This window comes from Marmota flaviventris, chromosome 13 (genome assembly GCF_047511675.1).
Source record: "Marmota flaviventris isolate mMarFla1 chromosome 13, mMarFla1.hap1, whole genome shotgun sequence".
Taxonomy (NCBI): Eukaryota; Metazoa; Chordata; class Mammalia; order Rodentia; family Sciuridae; genus Marmota; species Marmota flaviventris.
Window position 1 is genome coordinate 27,885,153 of NC_092510.1, and position 20,696 is coordinate 27,905,848.

Genomic DNA, 20,696 nt, shown 5'->3' on the forward strand with positions numbered 1-20,696 from the left:
TGAAGGAAAAAAAAAGCTACATTGTTATAGAAAAATCAGAGGCTAAAAACCCTGAATTAACTTTTTAGGAATATATACTTTGAACAGTAAAAAGACTTCCCTCACATTAGGTACCTATGAAAATGTGCGGTACCAGTAAACAGTAACATTTTGTTTAAATATTAAACTTTAAAGTGCTGCATCAATTTTTAATGTGCAAGCTATCCTTGAAAGGCTCCACTAGGTTGCTTTTCCCCATCAGAAAAAACACTTGAGGGTCATTAGCCAAGCTCTCAGGTTACAAGGAAAAGGCCTACCACACTGCAAACCTTCTTCAGAGCCTCTGTGGAAAGCCGATATGTGGGAGAGGCTCTGAATCACTTAAAGCCTCTATTTCCAAAACTGCTTTAACCAGTCATATTGTCAGGAAGTTGCAACCCCAGGAACTTTTGTCAACAGACATTAGGCGTACCTCTTACAAAGAACTGCTGATGGGAGGGGAATCTTCTAGAGCATGCCAGTGCAGCAGTTTTTATTCGTGGAACTGGGGGCTCTAGTGAAAATGGATTAGAGGGATAGTTGGCTTTTTTTTCGCCCAAACTTGTCATCTGAGAAGTCACTGTAAGATTTGAACAAGGAGCTGTTGATCCTCTGGACTAACTGAATTTCTGGGTTAAATGTTGTCATAGATAGGTATCCCCATTCTTTATCCTTAATGTGATTGAAATAAAGAGTCTTATGGGAGTGGGTTGGAGATGTGTAGAGAGCAGGTATAAGAGAAAGATCAGGACCAAGATGCCTGGGTTGGTTCTCAAACAGGAATATGCTGGTAGTTAGAGAGGGGATGAGCACTGTATTAGCTCTGGTATTAGCTCTGGATCACTATAAAAAACAACCTGAAATAATTAATTTATAAAAAGTTTTCTTTTTATTTATGACTTTGGAGGTTCCAGTCCAAGAACAGGTGGCCCCATTGCTTTGGGCCTTTGACGGGGCAGCACATTATGGTGGAGAAAAACCCTCAGTTCATGATCCAGGATGAAAAGTGAAGCAGGAAGAGACCAGGGTTCCACAGCCCCCTTCAAGGTCATGCTTCCAATGACTCTGCTGCCAAAGTCCGTTGGAATCTAAGCCTGACAAAGAGGATTCAAAATTCAGAAATAAAAGTAAATGCAATTACTTGAAAGCTGGCTATTTGAGCTTTGAGAACAAAGGATTACATAATGAATTACAGTTTGAGTGCAAACTAAATTATGAACAACACAGAAAGGGAAGAAAACTCTGTTCTTTATGTATTAGGAAAGAAGTTATATGGCTTTGAATTTGAGACTGGAATCTTTATTTAACTATCCAAAAGGAAACAGAAAATCTATGGCTCTTATACTATGCGACCCTTTTATCTTCACTGTCACTAACAACATATGAATATTTGAATTAAAATGAAATACAATAAAAAAGACACTTCTTACATTAAACACATTATAAGTGCTCAGAAGCCGTGTGTGGCTAATGACTATTGCTTTGGACAGTGCAAGCACAGAACATTTCTATCATTGCAGAAAGTTCTACTGGACAGCACTGTAGACAGTAAAATGGGGTTTAGAAACTTGGGCATATTACTAAAGGACCTGCCCCACTTCCCTCAGTAATTGCTCCAAACCTCAGCTCACTCAGGCTTTGTAACCCATCACCTTCTTCCTGCTTTCAATAGGTGGTTGAGTCTCTCTGCACAAGAAAAAGAGAAAATATTAGGTGTGGACATTTTCACCCTTTGACCCTCCATCCCACAACCTACTTTGCATCTGTACCTATTCTTTCTCAGTGGAAGAAGCATTGTGCTTGTCTCTTATGAATTCTTCCGCCTATGTAGTAACACAGATTCTTTTGCTATTTTAGGAACAAGTTTTAGCTGTTATCTGTTTTATTTTGCTTATATATTTATGAATCCATAAATATATTTTCTATAAATTTAATAGATTCATTGAACTTTTTAAAAAAATGTAAAGGGGGTTCTATGTACCTGTCATCCAGTTTTATTCTCCAATGTTAATAATTTGTGCAACTACAATACAGAATCAAAACCAGGAAGCTTACATTGGTGCAATTCACAGGTATTTTTCTGATTTCACCAGATGGGATCATTGCATTGAGTTTCTAGTTGTATTCCTGCCTTCCCATCTTGCCTAAAACAAAGCCATTTTCCATGTTGCTGCAGAATGATCTATCTATAACGCAGCCCAATCATCTGCTTTAAAAGATGCTTAGTTTACCATCTTCTCCAGAGTAAAGTTCAAATTCCTTAGCATCATGTACATATTCTTTGGTATGTCCTCCTTAGCATCCTCTCTCCCTATATCTCCACACCAGACATTAGCTCCAATCATTCTAATCTACCTGCAGTTTCTCAAATGTATTATGCTTTCTGGATTCTTTTGCTTTGCTTAGAATGTTTTTCAAGGCCTCTCTGCATAAGGTTTCTGCTCTGTACTCAAGAGTCAATGAAAGACCAATTCTCCCATGGAGATCCTTTGCCTGCTCGGTAAGCAGCTTCTTTGCTCACAGAACATTCTATATGTCACTCAGTCCAGGCAGGGACTATATCTGCAGGTCTGTATTTATTTCTACAGCTTAATAAAGTATGTGGCCTGTATCTCACAAACATTACAGAGTAAATGAATGAATCTTAGTAATTAAACCTCAAAATCGACAGCATTTGTTTGTCCATTCTCTCTAAATTGTAATCTCTTGAGGCTTGGAACTCTCTCTAGTCTCTATCCACACAATGTTCACCTCACTGGACATTCTCAATAAATCTTTGGTGAACAAATGAAGCAAAGCATACATCTCTGTGACATGGTGCACTTTAAGTTAATCTCTCTTCCTTTGCTTATCTCTAGAGGTAAGCGCTGAGACTACCTGTGAAAAAGTGTGGGAAGGAACAGAAATTATTGGTGGTTTAAGACATTCATACGGCTGAGTGGGCACTTCTGGCTCAGGTACAGTTGTATCTTCCCCGAGCCGCCACAGGAAGGCAGAAGGCTACTTATGTTGTTCATAATTTAACAAGAGCATACTGACCTTCCCACTATTGGACAGCCACTGAGTGACAAAACAATATATCCTCATCTAGCTTAAAGTCAGATCCTGCTTTGAACTACTGTTGATACCAAAGAGACGCTAATCTCCTGGGTAATCCTTTCTAAAATTGTTGAGTTTCTTTATGGTATTATTAAAATAGCTGATTATGATAGAATCAAACTTACCTAACTAATTTCAATTCTAAACTTCTCGTAGTTGCACCTCAAATCCAGTGTGCAGTATGTGAAAATTGGCCAGGTGCCCTTAAGCCTCTCATTCTCATCATTTCTCCCGTAGGTTCTCTCTTACCCTCTTACCCTTGTCACAGAAGGGTCCCTGCCATCTTCTTGCTCCCTGGCTCTTCTGTATGCCACATAATCCTAGCATCCTGGAATAAATAAGATTTGTTATATATATAACAATATATTATATTTATATATATATTATATCTATAAAACAATATATATTATATATATATATATATAATTTGATATATATTGTATATATATCTCATATGATAACACCACATGCCCCCTCGCAAACATTCATTTACTTATAGTGAAGGAACTGTGGACAAAAAAGGGAAGGATAGGCTATAAGGGATAATCTTGAGTCTCTTGGGATCATCTGTGTAATAATTCATTCCAACTCAGCTACTTTGTCCCATGGTCACAACTTGGACCTTGGCATTGCCAGCAATTGTTCAATCTGAAGTCTCAAATCTGAAGTTTTCTGGCAGCAATCTTTGGTTTTTCTAGATTGTTTGTTGGAATAACCCATGGGTGCCATCTTTGATGTTATTTGGACAGTCAATCCATTGATTGCCCATCATTTTCTTCTTACTATTTTTCTTTCCATCCAGGTAAATTCCATGGTTCAATACAATCAGTCCTTTGCAGATACCATCAACTTTCTTCCCTTCTCTGTGATATTCACCTGAAAAAAACCCCAGCCTTAGGAGAACAGTGCTGTCTCTTCTATGTGCCTCCATCTGAGAGGTTCTGTGTTGCTGGACAGAATAGCCCAAGCAAATGACCTGTGTTCTCTGTGAATTCGTGATCTGAGGCCTCAACTTGGCACTAATCCCACTTGGTAGACTTCTTCTTAGTATTAGTTTCTTCTTTCTTTTTAGAGGTCCCATAGCCCTTCTTCCAAGGTCATTCTTAGCTGATACCTCACCCTTACCTCAGACTTACAGTCCCTTATCTCATCAAAACCTGCAGCCTGGCCTGTATTGTACTTGTCTTCTCTTTATGCCCTTGGGGCCAAGGTCAAGCCTTCCCCTTGTCTTTGAATTTTATCCAAATCACTTTCAATTTCTCCTGTCTTCAGTATACCAGGAAGAACTGTGTTAGCAGTATGAAAAGAATAACATCATAAACATTCCCTCTTAATATAATTGTTCATTTAGATCTAATAGGTTCATTTTTGTATTGATTTTTTTTTCCTGCAGAAAATTATACAGACTACTTCCAGAAAATTCATCTGCCCATTCAACTACAGTGTCTGATTTTCTATCATGGTAAATTTTCACTTTTCTGTATGACTTTAGAATATTTCATTTTTTAGTCTGATTTCCAACCACATGATACCCCAGTTCCTTTAGTTAGGCATGTCTCCTCACTCTGTCTTGACATGCCTTCATTAATGTCTTCTCTTACCCAAACACTATTTCTTGTTCAGCTATTACGTGGCAGAGATTAATTTCATTTAAAGAATATTAGATACCCAAACCTCCAACACATATGTATTTTATAAAATTATTGAAATTTAAATAATATCTATTTTATTTTATACTATTAAAAATAGATCACAAGCCGGGCATGGTGGTGCACACCTGTGATGCAGTGACTCCAGAGAATGAGGCAGGAGGATCATGAGACCCTAAGTAAGCCTCAGCAACTTAGTGAGGTCCTAACAACTCAGCGAGACCCTGTCTCTAACTAAAATATAAAAAAAGGTCTGGGGATGTTGCTCAGTGGTTAAGTCCCTCTGGGTTCAATCCCTAATACCAAAAAAAAAAAAAAAAAAAAAAGTGAAAATGTCACAAAATGTCTTACTTTAAAACATTCATTAAACTATTTTAACTTTATATCATGAATAATTTTAAACACAAAAGTCTAATTTAACATAATGAATATCTAGGTAACCATCACCAAGTTTTAAAAATAAACATTTTCCCATCTTTTTAACTTACTGTACTCTGTGTGTATAACTTTTTTATGAATTTCAAATGATATCTCAGATGTCATTTTTCAAAATTCTTGATTGTTTAAATATGCAGATCTAACCAATAAGATAGGTGATATCTCACAGAAACACTTGCCTTAGTTCCAGTCTACAAGTTGTTTCTTTGCATACCCTGTTTTTCTCTCATAGTCACCAGAAGTAGAACAAAGAAATCAGAAAACACACCCACATGTGAAAGAAAATCTCAAATTCAAAGCTGAGTCCAATTCAGAATCATTAAATATCTAGAAAATACGAACGACTGCCGTCAAAGACACCGGATGGCTTTAAAATTCTGAGAAGAATCAGGAATAAATTCAAATATTTCAATACTCACAAAAACTGATTCTTGGAAAAGATAAAAATTGAAATAAAATTGTTGCTGTCAATGAAAGTCATGTCTGAAAGAAAATAACACAAATGTTGAAAATAAAGAAAAATGTGCTAGCTAAGTTCAAATAAAAAGAAAACAAGTCAAATAAAAATAATAAATAATTGATATGTGCAACTCAGTAAAACTTGATACTATTGAAAATTTCATCACCAAAAGCATAGACTCACTATAGAAAGCAAAAACTCATAAAAATACCAAGACAAATAAATTATAATTTGCAGGAGACTTCAGAAATTATCAGATTGAGAAAATAAGATTTGGAAGTTTTGAATAAGATAGCTAACAAACTATAGATATAAATATTTAATTATAAATGTAATTTTTGTTTTTGTGATCTTGTATTCATAAAGTGGCAAAAAATTAAAAGAAAACATAGATAGGGGATTCACAAATATTCACCAGTAGTTAGATTTGAACAAAACATATCTCAACATATATTCTGAGAAATTAAATTATTCAGTCTATTTTCACCAGATATGACATAAAAATTAGCAATGAATATAAAAACCTCCAAGAAAAATTCTGTTTTATTTGAAATAATAACATGCTTCTTTCTCTTATAAAATGACAAATATTGTTTCTTTCAGAAAAACAATAAAAGGGGTAAAACTTTGGCATATCTAATAATGAAAAGCATTATCTTACAAACTTCATTGGAAATAAGAAGTATAATTTAACTACAGACCTGGAGAATATTAAGATTATATGATGAATTCCTTTATTCATTAATATCTATTAATCACCTATTTTAATATGCTATTTCTTAACATAAATTTCAGTATTTAGGCAAATTGTTTAAGTTCTTGAAATATTACTCAAAATTAACTCAAGAAATAGAAAATCTGAATAGGCAAATAAAACTTAAGAGATTAAAAATGTAATCAAAGATCTGTTCTCCTTTAAAATTTTTTTTTTAGTTGTAGATGAACACAATATCTTTATTTTATTTATTTTTATGTGGTGCTGTGGATAGAACCCAATGCCTCACACATGCTAGGCAAGTGTTATACCACTGAGCCACAACCCCAGCCCAAAGATCTATTTTTTTAAAAATCACCAGACCTGGGTGATACCTACCAAATTTTCATGGAACAGATAATTCCTTTGTTATTTAAACTCCTCCTGAGAATCTAAAACCTGGAAAACAATTCTAACTTATTCTGTGAAGCCAGGGTGATTCTCATGTAAAAATTAAATAAAGATTGTGCACAGAGAAGAGAAACCACAGGTAAAAATCACTAAAATCTTGAAGTGCAGAATTCCTAGGTAAAAGCTAACAAATAACCTAGGCTTTTAAAAAATAGCATTAAAAAGTTAATTAAAGTAGATTATGACCAAGTAGTGTTTGCAAAAGAAACAGAAAGAGGTTTCAATTAAGTTATATATGATAATGAAGCACTGAAGCCTTTCTCTTTACTCTGGAAAAGAACATACGGATATTAATCACCACTATTCATACTGGAGTTTCTGGCTAATGCAGTAACACACAGAAACAAATCAGGCGTGTAAATATTTGAAGGGAAGAGGGAAAAAATTCTATTATTACATTTGCAGTTCACATGGCTATCTTCCTAGAAGACACAAGACAATGAAATAGCACACTGCTAGAATTTTTTGCTGCTAAAGCTAATAGATAAAAGATTAAAATGCAAAAAGCAATAGGTTTTTCATATACAACCATAATCTATTAGACCATCTAGTTCACAGTACAAAGGAAAATATGAAATGGTTGTGAATAAGTTTTAAAGTATCTGTGCCATACTATCAAAGTAGCACAAATTATAACAATGAAAATGTTATTGAATGACATAAAAGAAATGATGAGAAACGTCATGTTCCAGAATTGGAAAATGCGATGTTTTGGTCCCAAGAATGAACCCAGGGTGTTCTAGCCTTAAGCTATGTCCCCCAGTTTTTAAAAATTTTATTCCTTTAAGTTTTTTATTTTAAGGTAGGATTTCACTGAATTGCGGAGGCTCCCCTAAACTGGTGATCCTCCTGCCTCAGCCTCTCAAGTTGCTGGAGTTAAAGGCATATGCCACTGCGTCGAGCTGGAAAACACACTATTTTGTGAAGGACAGTTGTCCTCAAATATATTTTTACCGTCAATTCCAGGCAAATCTTACCAGGTTGACTATAAAAGTCATCTGGTCTTGTTTTAGATCATTTTTATAAAAATGATATCTTTATTACTCCGCTTTTTGGAAATCATCCCAAAGCAAAAATAACTAAAATGAAACAAAACAACCCAGGGAAACAGAAGCACTGCTTTTGATGTGAGATACATCTGTAATTCTGAACAGGTCAGGAGAAACAGTAAACAAATTCAGGAGAATGTAAATAGGGATGCAGGAAGATGGCAGGAGGACTCTTAGCAATTCAAATGAAATTGGTAAAGCACCATCCTACAAAGTAAGATGCTATACCTGAGAGGAAAGTCAGCAAAGCTGATAATGCCAGAAGGCATTCTTGGGTTCCCTTTGCTCTATGTGAAGAGGGTGATTGAGGCTGAACACAGAGTCACTGAGGCCAGCTGATCTCAAGCAGGCTTTCTGCCAGGTGGGCAGGGTAAACGATAGGGACTCGATGAACAGCCCCAAAGCTGTCGGTTTTTATTTTCTGATCCATAAATTGAGAAAGAAGGTGAAGATAACTGTTATTAGGAATAAAAAGAAAGACTATGCAAACCCTAAAAAATAAAAAGGATACTATGAACAAATGCATAAGTTCGAATTTGAAAATATAGATGAAAGAGAAAAATTATTAAGAAAATAGAATTTACCTAAAACTGTTAAAAGAAATGTAAAGTCTGCACAGTTCTATATCTATTGAAGGGTTTGGATGTGTAATTTAAATCTTTTTGCAAATAAAATCCCTTCCCTTAAAGAAAACTTCTTAAAGAAAAATAAGAGGAAACTCATTCACAGGTGAATTCTATCCCTCATCAAATACCACTAAATGATGGTAATGCAAACTCTTCTAGAGTACAGAGAAAAAAGGAAAATTTTACAAATTTTGTGATGTTTATAGAATTTTGACCCCCAAATATGCAAATAATATATTTGTGTGTATATGTGTATATATACATATGCATATATGCATATCTGTGTATATATATACATATGCATATATATGTATATATGTACATACATATATATAAATAAATATATATGTATATAATATATTTGTGTGAATGTGTGTGTGTGTGTGTGTATATATATATATATATATATATATAGAGAGAGAGAGAGAGAGAGAGAGAGAGAGAGAGAGAGAGGAGAGGGGGTAACATTTTTCATGAGTACTGAAGCCAAAAATCCTAAACAAATTATTAGGAAATTGAATCTAATGATACTTAGAAGGCTAATAGATCATGACCAAATGTAGTTTATTTAGAGAAGGAGAAACTGGATTAGCATTTAAAACACAGTAGATAATGGTTTCCAGAGGCTGGGGGGAGAGGGTGGATTGGAGAGATTCAACATCATGAGTATGTCAATTCTCCCTAAATTAATCTGTAAATTTGACATGATCCCCTTCCCCAAATAACCCATAGGCTTTTTATTGGAACTTGACAATCTGAAATTAAGTAATATATGAAAGAATAAACAAGCAAGAATGGCTAGCAAAAAAAAAAATTTAAAAAAGGTTAATGGAAGGTATTTGTCTTATCAAGCATTAAAATATAAAAAAATCATCAAAAGAGTAATAAGTAGTACTTATATACATACAGTAGTTAGAAATATGATAGATAGAATTTCAGATCATTTGGGAGTAAAAGATCTGCTCTTTTGATTGGCAAAAATTAAAGATTACCAATATCCAGTAGTGGAAAAGATGCAGAGAGAAATATGTTAGGTATGTAAACTTGCATGATTTTTGTGGAGAGCATTTCCTTAGGACCTCTTTTAGAAATATGCATATGCCTTAACCCCTTAGGTGTTCTTAGATATCTCTCTTCGGGATTATCGTCGCAGACTATTCCACGATTAGGTAGTCAGTCTAGAGAAACAATTGGACATGTGCATAAAAGGGTCTTGGAGAATTTTTGAAGTAGGAAAAAAATAGATTATGATCCATGCATCTTTAAAAATAAAAGTGTTTTATATCTATATTGTTGAATACAATGCAGCAGTTAAAATAAACAAAGTTAAAAATGAGGAAGATCATATAAGCGATATGTAGCATTTCAAGGACATATTTTAAAGTTGAAAAGAGAATTGAGGAATAATACACACTAAACTCAAAAGTCTCCTTTATGTGCATATGCATTGGGTGATGTTGTTATCTGAAGTTTCTCTGTGTACCAATAAGGAAACTGAAGCATACAAAGGGAAGAAGGGAAAGATGGGTTTCTGGAAGACCGTCTGGGGGAAAGAGCATTTCAGGCAGAGAGAACAACATGGTGTAGAAGAGTGTTATGTTGATTTGAGGAAAAGTAAGGTGGGGTGAGGCGAATGATGCGGGATTGGTAAGATACCAAAGAAGCATCAGATCTTGTAGAAGATTTTGGTTTTCATTTTGAGAGAAATGGGAGCCAACTATGTGGTTCTGAGCACCAGGGTGACATGACTTGACTTCCATTTTAAAATAATTTGCTGCCATCTTGGAAATTGTAGAGAGAAGGGGTGGAAGTGGGAAAACCAGATATGAGGCTGCTGTAATAGTCCTGATAAGAGATGCTGGTGGGCTGGACCACAAGCAGTAGGAGTGTTGGGAAGAAGTCAGATTCTAGATATATATACTTTGAAGACAGAGTCAACAGGAATTTATGATAAATTGAATGAGGGAATAAGAGAATGAGAGAAGACATAGGATTTGGCCTTGAGCAGCTAAAAGGGGAGAATTATCATTAATTGAGACAGAGAAGAACAGGAGCTAAGTTTTTTGACGTATTAAGAAATCTGTTAGACTTTGAAATAGATATGTGAAGATGTGAATGGATATAAAATTCTGGAGTTCAAGGAGAAACTGGACATGGAAATTTTGGAGTTATTGGGACACAGATGTTGCTTAAAATTGTGACACTTGGTGAGGTTACCAACAGAAGTGAGAGTGGACACAAGGTAGAAGGCCAAGTCATGTGGGTGCCCAAAAAGGAAGAAGCATAGGACTCAGTGGAGGACACTAAGAAGCAACCAGCAGTGTGTGATGACCTGGAAGTCAAGTGAGTGACATAACCTGAGGAGGAAGGACTATTCAACTGGTCTAATGTTGCTTTTGGGACAAACAAGGTGAGGATTGGGGATTAACCTTACATTTTAGCAATGCTGTGGTCATCGTCTACTTTGACAAAAGCATTATTGGTGACGATGTGGGAGGAAGAATTACTGGAGAGAAATGGGGAGAGAGGAATTAGAGACAAGTAGAGACAGCATAGCAGGTTTTCCTAAGGCATTACTTAGTTGTGAAGAGAAGCAGACATATGAAGTGGATTCTGGCATAGGAGGATGTTGACGATGGTTTGGATGATTGTTATTTTGTTGTCTTGAAAGTGGCAAAATTATAGCAAGTCTGTATGCTAAAGAGAATGAGTCCAGTGACTGTGGACAAATTGATAATGGAGGAGAGATCAAAGGAATGCTATTACTGACAGCCTTGAGAATGTGTGTATATGGGAGGAGCTGGCTTTAGCTAGCACCATGAAGCATCTATCTAAACAAACAGAAAGGCAGACAGTATGTGTACAAATATGGCTCAGTACATGAATTTGTGATAATAGGAATACAGGGAATTTTTCTGTGGATTGCTTTGGTTTCTCAGGGGAGTAAAAAGTAATATTTTTAGCTGTGAATGAAGATGGGGAAGAGGCATTAGAAGCTTGAGGCTAAAGGAAAATAAGTGAATTAGCATGAAAAAGTGAATGGGCCAGGGAAATATAATAGGACTTAATTGTAATATAGTTAGAGAATAAACACCTCTTATGGAGAGTAGATCTGAACCCAAATAGGTTTTGCCCTTTCTCTGGAGAAGCACGACCTATGGGTTTCTTGAGTTTCTTTCTTTGGTTTTTATAAAAGCAAACTGCATGCTGTATGCATGTATTGAAATATCACACTGAACCCCATTATTATATACAATTAATACATGTAGATTTTAAATAAAATTTTAAAAAGTAAAAGGTAGTTCTGAGTTGGAAGGCATGAGCACATAATTAAGAAGACTCAAGGCACTTTACAATTTCTGTCTCAGTGTTAGGAAGCTCAGTTTGTTCCAGCATCAGAGAAAACTGTCCAGCATCACAAATTTATGATGTGTTGACCTATCTTTAGCCATACTTTTGTGATTACAAAGTCATTGCTGCATTTGGGTAATGACAGAACCCCCTATCTGTTTCTATCATGAAATACCTGAAGCTGGTTACTCCATAAAGAAAAGAGGTTTTAGCTCAAAGTTCTGAAGGCTTAAGCACATGGCGCCAGCATTGGCTTGGCTCTCGTGAGAAACTTGGGGTGAATGGCTTCACAAAGGTGGGAGTGTGTCCAAGATGGAGAGATCACACTGTGAGACAGGAAGTCAGAGAGAGACTGGGACCCTAGAAAACTAGTTAATTCCTTCCAAGGGCATGCCCCTAATGAGCTCACCACCTCACACTAGTTACCACCTCTTAAAGGTCCCCCACTTCTCAATACTGTCACACTAGGGACCAAGCTTTCAATGCATCCAAATGATAGCAATCCTCATCATTCAAACTAAAGCTGCAGTAGGGCGCTATTGGCAAGATGGGATGAGAGTAAGTGCTGTTGTTATACACTCTGTTCCTGCCTGACATAGTGTGATGGACTGAATTACTTTAAGTAATTAAATAAGGTAAGATGTTCCCAGAGCTATCCAGTTACAGTCAGTCCCTCAAGGTCCTTGGTTGCTTTATGTCCAGTTTTATGACCTCTGTGACCTGATTTTTTTCAACAACCTTATTATCATGTTAATGGACAATGACTAAGCTATTAATTTATTTTGGCTTAAGATTTGGACAGAGTTGTGCTGAGAAGCTAAAACTGCAAGTATTTTGAGATTAGGTATGAACTTTCCAAAGAAAGTTCAGTTCCCTGGATGTCACTCCACACCACCGTAAGTGAACAGTTGGACAGATTTATTCATAAACAGTTCATATTTCTGCTTTCCCTAGTATTCTGATTACTCTTCTTAACTGGTACTTGTTTTTCTGTCCTGCCATATAATTTGTTGACTTGATCTCTCTTTTTTTTTCCTTGTCTTAAGGGATTGCATTAATTTGGGTCTCTGAGGAGCAGTGCCATGATGGTGGTATACGTTCAAGGGATTTATTGGGGAAAATTGTCTGAGAAAAAAATGGGGCTGAGGTTGGTCAGAGAGCTGTCAGATTGCAGTGTCAGACTGCTGAGAAGCAGAGAGAAGAGGAAGAATCGTAGACTTTGGTAAGGCTAGAGAGGGCACCTTAAAGCCAATATAACTCATCAGAGGAGTCCTGCCTCTCCCAGGAACAGGTCTGCTTATTGTCACTGTCATATTCAATGACCGGCGAGGAGCAGCCAGTAGGAAGAATAGCCTCAGCTCCATCATGGTGATGGATTTCAGAGTACAGTAGCTGGGCTGTCAGTTATTAATTATACTAATATTAGTCTGCTTAGGCTGCTGTAACAAAATACCACAGACCAGGTGGTTTTTTAAACAACAGAAATTTATTTCTGGAAGTTAGGAAGTTCAGGATTAAGGTGCGAGCAAAGTAGATTTCATTCTGAGGTCACTCTCTTGGGTTATAGATGGTCACTGTCTCTCTGTATGCTCGGGCATAGAGAGAGTACACCCTGGTGTCTCATATAGGTCAGTAATCCTGTGGGAGGCTCCAACTCTAAATACAATCACACTGGGGCTAGGATTTCAATACCTGAAAGTTGAGGGGGACACAGATATTCAGTTCATAACAACTACTCACAGAGATTTGAAAGGTGCATCTTTTGAAGAGTGTTTTATTGCAGTGTATAATACAGAAAATTGCTCTTTTGTGTGTGTATGTGTGTGTGTGGCACTGGGGATTAAATCCAGAACCTTGCATGTGTTAGACACGTATTCTACCATTGAACTATACTCTTAGAATCCTTTAATTTTTCTTAATGCTAAGAAAACTTCTTTTGAGTCATAATTTATGTGTAAATTTCAAGTATGTGGCTAAGGTTTTTATCAAGTGTACCTACTTGTTTAGCCATTACCCATGTCATATAGGACGTGTTCATTTGCTCCAGAAAATTCTTGTGTGGACCATGCTGTCCCATTAAAGACTCTGGTTATCAAGGTTCAAGAGGAGAAGGTTATCAAGTTTCAATCAGGGAAGCATCTCTTTTCAGGTGGTCTTAGCACCTGAGGGGGGTCTTGCAATTATAATTACAGATACATACAGCAGTTCCAGTGTGCTGATTGAAGTGCTTTTCAAGTAAAATGAGGTTGCAAAACTACACCTCTTAGTCCTTTCATTCTTTGACATGGATGTGTATGTGAAATTCTTAAGGAACTTACATTAAATAATCTTGTCCTTTCACATTGTAACGAGACAACTAAAACTTCCTAAAGGATGGATAACTGTTCTTACGGGAAGCTTTTTTAGCTTCCATATTAATATTTAATGGATGGAAAAGTGCATCTGTAGGATCTGTTCAGATTCTCAGAAACAGATTTACTTATTCATACAAACTTTTATTGAATTTATTTATTCAATAAATATTTGTTGAGCACTTACTATGTTCTGTGTTTTGAACTCAGCCCTGACAGAGAGAAAAATTAATAAGGAATTGTAAGATCTCATAGTTAAGAGTCGGGGAGGCAGAATTGCTGTTTCTATTGTGACTGGAAAAAGTTGAAAATGGTGATGGGGTACAGAAGACGGGAAGATGGTGCCAGCTGAGAGGGAAGAACCCAAGTTAATGTAACTAATGTTTAGCAACAAATATGTATTGGAATAGTCTAACCACTCAACATAGCACTAGGGCTATAGATGTAACACAGCATTTAGATAGGAGGAAAAAAAAGTTCAGTCCTTTTCCCAATGGTACTAACAAAGTCCAAGGAACAGAGGAAAGTAGAGTCAGCTCTAGTCTAGAGCAGATCTTTAAGAAACTTTTGACCTGAGGGGGCCTAAGTGGACTGTGGTGCTGGGGACTTTTGACTGCAGAGGTCCTCAGATGAATGTCAGCCCTCAGCTTCTGCCAAGGCTATGAGGTCCATGCAAGGACCAGTGCAGTGAGGGCTGGAGTAGAGTAGGAGTGAAGGGAAGATTGTGGCGAGTGAATCCACCCCAATATAGGACTAGATAGGGCCTAGATAAGAATGTAAGACACTATGATGTTAGGGCGTTACAAATAGGCTCTAATCATAACAAGACACTGCAGTGGGGAGTACAGCCAGGACTCTGCATGGAAATCAAGTCGCTGACTGACCAACCCCCTGGGATACAGGAGGAGGGAGAAGACTGGCAAGCAGGTAGGCTGCAGCACTCTCCTCTCACAGTGCATGACTCAGGCTGTCTATTGCCTAGACTTAGAGAGACAGCTTTTTCTCAAAGGGAGGTTGCTTTTTCACTATCCTATCAGACTCCACTGCATTTGGAGCCAGCTGGAGTCAGTTGAGGTATGGGTTGGGGCCCACATAGGCAGGAAGGCTTAGCAGAAATAACTGCTATAAAATGTGAGAAGGCTGTAATGGAGCAATGTATAGAGTATTACTGGGGTTCAGTGGAGGAAGAATTAGTTGTCTGAGGAAGCTGGGCAGGATTTCATAGCAAGCACATTTTTTTCCCCTCTCATTGATTCTTTTCTTTAGAAATGCTTTAAATCTTTTTAATAAGTATTTTAAAAAATCAAGTTGTACTGAAGGTATTATAACCCCAAGTAATAGTCCTGAGTACCTATTACAACTGCCACCCCAGTCATACTCCCTGGGGTATGATTCCCTGGAGTATTTTAGCTTTCTTGGCTACTTTTTTAGTATTAACATATGAGACTGGAGATGTAGCTCATTGGTAGAGCAATGCCTAACACTGGTGAGGCTCTGGGTTTAATCCCCAGCACTGCAAATAAGTAAAGTTTAGTACTGATGTATGTACTTTTTACGATTATACATAAAATGATACTTCTTATTATCATTCTGATATTATCTATTGATTACAGTTAGGATAGTTGAAGATTTTGCCATTCTCAATGTCACACGCTTTTCTTTTTTTTTCCCCCATGTTTACAGAAGGCTTTATATTGCTAAGATGGCAGTTCTCAAATTAATCTATAAATTCCAGTGAAATATCTATTAAAACCTCAAGGGGATGGGGGTATAGTTCAGTGGTAGACCATTTGCCTTCCATGTGTCACACGCTTTTCATTGCCCATCCTTCTGAAGTGTTCCTTGATAAATCAACATTCAGTGCTTTCATTACTCATCATGTAAATATTGTTTACAGCAAAGCCAAGTATTATAAAACACTCCAAAAAAATTATTAGAGCATTATAATTATACATAATTGTGGGGTTCATTTTGATGTATTTATAAAGACATATAACACAGTACTTCAATCCCTAGTACTACTCCCTTCCTTATCCTATTCCTCCCCATTATTTCCTCCCTCTATGCTATTGGTTTTCCTTCTACTAATTTATTTTTTAAGTTGATGCATTAATTATCATTATACATAAAAGTAGATTCATTGTAATATATTCATTACATAGTATAGTTTCATTCTGAAGTTCCTTCCCTTTTTAATCCTTCCTCCCCTTGACTCCCTTGCCCTACTTCATGTTTTTCCTTCAATTTTCATGAGATTCTTTTTTTAAAAAATCCCTCATTTCTCTGTAGTTTCTGCATATAAGAGAAAATATTCGACCCTTGACTTTCTGAGTCTGGCTTATTTCACTTAGCATGATGTTCTCCAGTTCCATCCATTTACCAGCAAATGACAAATTTTATTATTCTTTATGTCTGAGTAAAACTCTAAGTGGGTATACACCCCATTTTATTTATCCAATCATCTACTGGAGGACACCTAGGCTGGTTCTTTAACTTGGCTATTGTGAATTGTGCTGCTATAAACATTAGTATGCATGTATCATGATAATATGCTCATTTTAGTTCAAAGCCAAGTATCTTTAAATGTTTGTTTATTAGTTTTTGAATAACATTTTATTTTTCCTAAAGTAAATTGTTATTATTATTATTATTATTTTTTGCAGTGCTAGATAAGATCGTTAACAACTTAGATTTAACAACTCTCATGTGTCTGGGCATATCCCTCTAGGTAAATTTTATGTCTCTCCACAGATTTCACCCCCCTCCACATGTTCAAGCACATCAAGTGGTCCATAAGCTTCTCCTTCTTCCTCTTGGAGCCCTCCATCCTTGCACTCCATCCTGGAAAGTGAATTGGTTGCTCTTTAATCGACTACTCAACAGTCATCCTAGGACATTATGCCACCATTTTCCTTCATGAAATCCCTGATTTTTTGGATCTTTTGTCTTTCTAGTCTTTGTTCATTCATTTGTTTTGCTAGCACCTATCTTTAGCAAGTGCTGTGTGTTAAATGATGTTCCCAAGAAGATATGTTGGAGTTTAACCTGTAATACCTGAGAATGTGACCTTTTTGAAAATAGGGTTGTGTGGACATGGCCAGATTAAGATAAATTTATTAGGGTTAGGCACTAATCCAACATGACTAGTGTCCTTATAAGAGGGAAGAAAAGAGACACAGGCACATACAATACCACTGGGCAATGGAGAGATTGGATTTTTGCTGCCCAAACCCATGAATGCTATGGATTGCCAGCAACCACCACAGGAATTATACACTGAAGAGATTCTCACTTTGGGCCCCTAAGAAGGGACCCACTCCAATGACACCATGAGTTTGGACTTTTGGTCCCCAGAATCATAAGAAAACACAGTTCTATTGTTGTAAGCCACTTAGTTTGGGCTATTTTGTTGCAGCAGCCCAAGAAAGGGTATGTAGGAGGTAAATCGAATCATGGCAGCTCTGAAAATATCTTTTATTATTCCACTTTTATTCTTGATGCTTTTATATTGGCTCTGTCTTAATTTTACCAGATTTCAAGGGAGAACAATCAGGTCTTCACTCTACCTGACTGACAGTGACTGGAAGGCACGTTCCATTCTTAAATATTCAAATATGTGAGAAATTAGGGTCTTAATAATTAAAATAGTATATTTGGGCTGGGTATAGAATTTTTACATCAAAATTTTAAATTTTTTTTTTTTTTTTAATTTTTTTTTTATTGGTTGTTCAAAACATTACACAGCTCATGACATATCATCTTCCATACATTTGATTCAAGTGGGTTATGAACTCCCATTTTTTACCCCAAATACAAGTTGCAGAATCACATCGGTTACACATCCACATTTTTACATAATACCATATTAGTGACTGTTGTATTCTGCTACCTTTCCTATCCCCTACTATCCCCCCTCCCCTTCCCTCTCATCTTCCCTCTCTACCCCATCTGCTGTTGTTTAATTCTCTCCCTTGTTTTTTTTTTTTCCCCTTTCCCCTCACAAACTCTTATATGTAATTTTGTGTAACAATGAGGGTCTCCTTCCATTTCCATAGTTTCCCTTCTCTCTCCCTTTCTCTCCCCCCACTCGTCTCTGTTTAATGTTAATCTTTTCCTCATGCTCTTCTTCCCTGTTCTGATCTTAGTTGCTCTCTTTATATCAAGGAAGACATTTGGCATTTGTTTTTTAAGGATTGGCTAGCTTCACTTAGCATAATCTGCTCTAATGCCATCCATTTCCCTGCAAAATCCATGATTTTGTCATTTTTTAGTGCTGCGTAATACTCCATTGTGTATAAATGCCACAGTTTTTTAATCCATTCATCTATTGAAGGGCATCTGGGTTGATTCCAAAGTCTAGTTATTGTGAATTGTGCTGCCATGATCATTGATGTGGCAGTATCCCTATAGTATGCTCTTTTAAGGTCCTCAGGGAATAGACCGAGAAGGGCGATAGCTGGGTCAAATGGTGGTTCCATTCCCAGCTTTCCTAGGAATCTCCATACTGCTTTCCATATTGGCCGCACCAGTTTGCAGTTCCACCAGCAATGTACAAGTGTACCCTTTTCCCCACATCCTCGCCAGCACTTATTGTTGCTTGACTTCATAATGGCTGCCAATCTTACTGGAGTGAGATGGTATCTTAGGGTGGTTTTGATTTGCATTTCTCTGACTGCTAGAGATGGTGAGCATTTTTTCATGTACTTATTGATAGATTGTATGTCCTCCTCTGAGAAGTGTCTGTTCAGGTCCTTCGCCCATTTGTTGATAGGGTTGTTTGTTATCTTGTTGTTTAATTTTTTGAGTTCTTTGTATATTCTGGATATTAGGGCTCTATCTGAAGTGTGAGGAGTAAAGATTTGTTCCCAGGATGTAGGTTCCCTATTTACCTCTCTTATTGTTTCTCTTGCTGAGAAAAAACTTTTTAGTTTGAGTAAGTCCCATTTGTTGATTCTAGTTATTAACTTTTGTGCTATGGGCGTCCTATTAAGGAATTTGGAGCCCGACCCCACAATGTGTAGATTGAAGCCAACTTTTTCTTCTATCAGGTGCAGAGTCTCTGATTTGATATCTAGGTCCTTGATCCATTTTGAATTTACTTTTGTGCATGGCGAGAGAAAGGGGTTCAGCTTCATTTTGTTGCATATGGATTTCCAGTTTTCCCAGCACCATTTGTTGAAGATGCTATCCTTTCTCCATTGCATGCTTTTAGCGCCTTTATCAAATATAAGAAAGTTGTAATTTTGTGGATTGGTCTCTGTGTCCTCTATTCTGTACCATTGATCCACCTTCCTGTTTTGGTACCAGTACCATGCTGTTTTTGTTACTATTGCTCTGTAGTACAGTTTGAAATCTGGTATCGCTATACCTCCCGATTCACACTTCCTGCTTAGAATTGCTTTTGCTATTCTGGGTCTTTTGTTTTTCCATATGAATTTCATGATAGCTTTATCTATTTCTACCAGAAATGCCGTTGGGATTTTGATTGGCATTGCATTGAACCTGTAGAGAACTTTGGGTAATATCGCCATTTTGATGATGTTGGTTCTGCCTATCCATGAACAGGGTACATTTTTCCATCTTCTAAGATCTTCTTCTATCTCTCTCTTTAGGGTTCTGTAGTTTTCATTGTATAAATCTTTCACCTCTTTTGTTAGGTTGATTCCCAAGTATTTTATTTTTTTTGAGGATATTGTGAATGGGGTGGTTTTCCTCATTTCCATTTCAGAAGTTTTGTTACTGATATACAGGAATGCCTTTGATTTATGCGTTACATCAAAATTTTAAATTTTCTTTATTGTTTTCTAAGTTTTAGTGGTGTTTGAGAAGGCTGATGGTCATGTGACTTTTTCATCTACTAGAAGATTGTAGAATAGGCTTTGCCTTTTCAATTCTACTTGTATCTTTCATTTCTGGATGACTTTCTTTTACTATTTTAAAAATAAATGCTTTTTTTTTCATTTCTTTTCTCCCTTGTCTAGTGACATTGCAACCATCATATTGTCATAGTATGACATGTTACTCTTGTATTTGTGGTGATGCTGGGGTAAATAAACCTACTGCTAGCATATAAAAAAGTATGATACATAAAAATATCTACATAATACTTAATGATAATAAATTACTATGTTACTTTACTGGTTTAGTATCTATCATTTCTCGAGTGTACTCCTTTTACTTGGTTAAAAAAAATTACTGCAAGATAATATGCTGTGTTATGATGGCAGTAGCCTCATTCATCCTGTGTTTGCCATGTCTCTTGATTGCATCAATAGCCACATTTGGTCATTGACCTGTTCCATCTAGGTTTGTGTAAGTACACTCTGTGCTATTTGCACAATGATAAAATTGTCTAATGACATAATTCTCAGAATGTATCTCCACTGTTAAGTGCTACATGACTCTATTTGAAAAACAGCTCATTTTAACAGATTGAAACGAAGGCACCCTGGGTGATGGTGAGAATGCAAAACTGCCTCTGCCTCCCTCT

At 36.6% G+C, this 20,696-nt stretch overlaps 1 long non-coding RNA gene across 1 annotated transcript in view; it reads right to left on the minus strand.

Annotated features, from left to right (window-relative positions):
- Nucleotides 1-884: 884 nt before the first annotated feature.
- Nucleotides 885-20,696, minus strand: part of LOC114096544 (uncharacterized) — a 36,314-nt gene continuing 16,502 nt past the window's right edge. Inside the window, exons 2-4 of the long non-coding RNA XR_003583444.2 lie at nucleotides 3,375-3,445; nucleotides 1,640-1,704; nucleotides 885-1,112 (exon numbers count right to left, since the gene is read on the minus strand). This is a non-coding gene — a long non-coding RNA (uncharacterized lncRNA). The remainder of the gene's footprint in view (nucleotides 1,113-1,639; nucleotides 1,705-3,374; nucleotides 3,446-20,696) is intronic.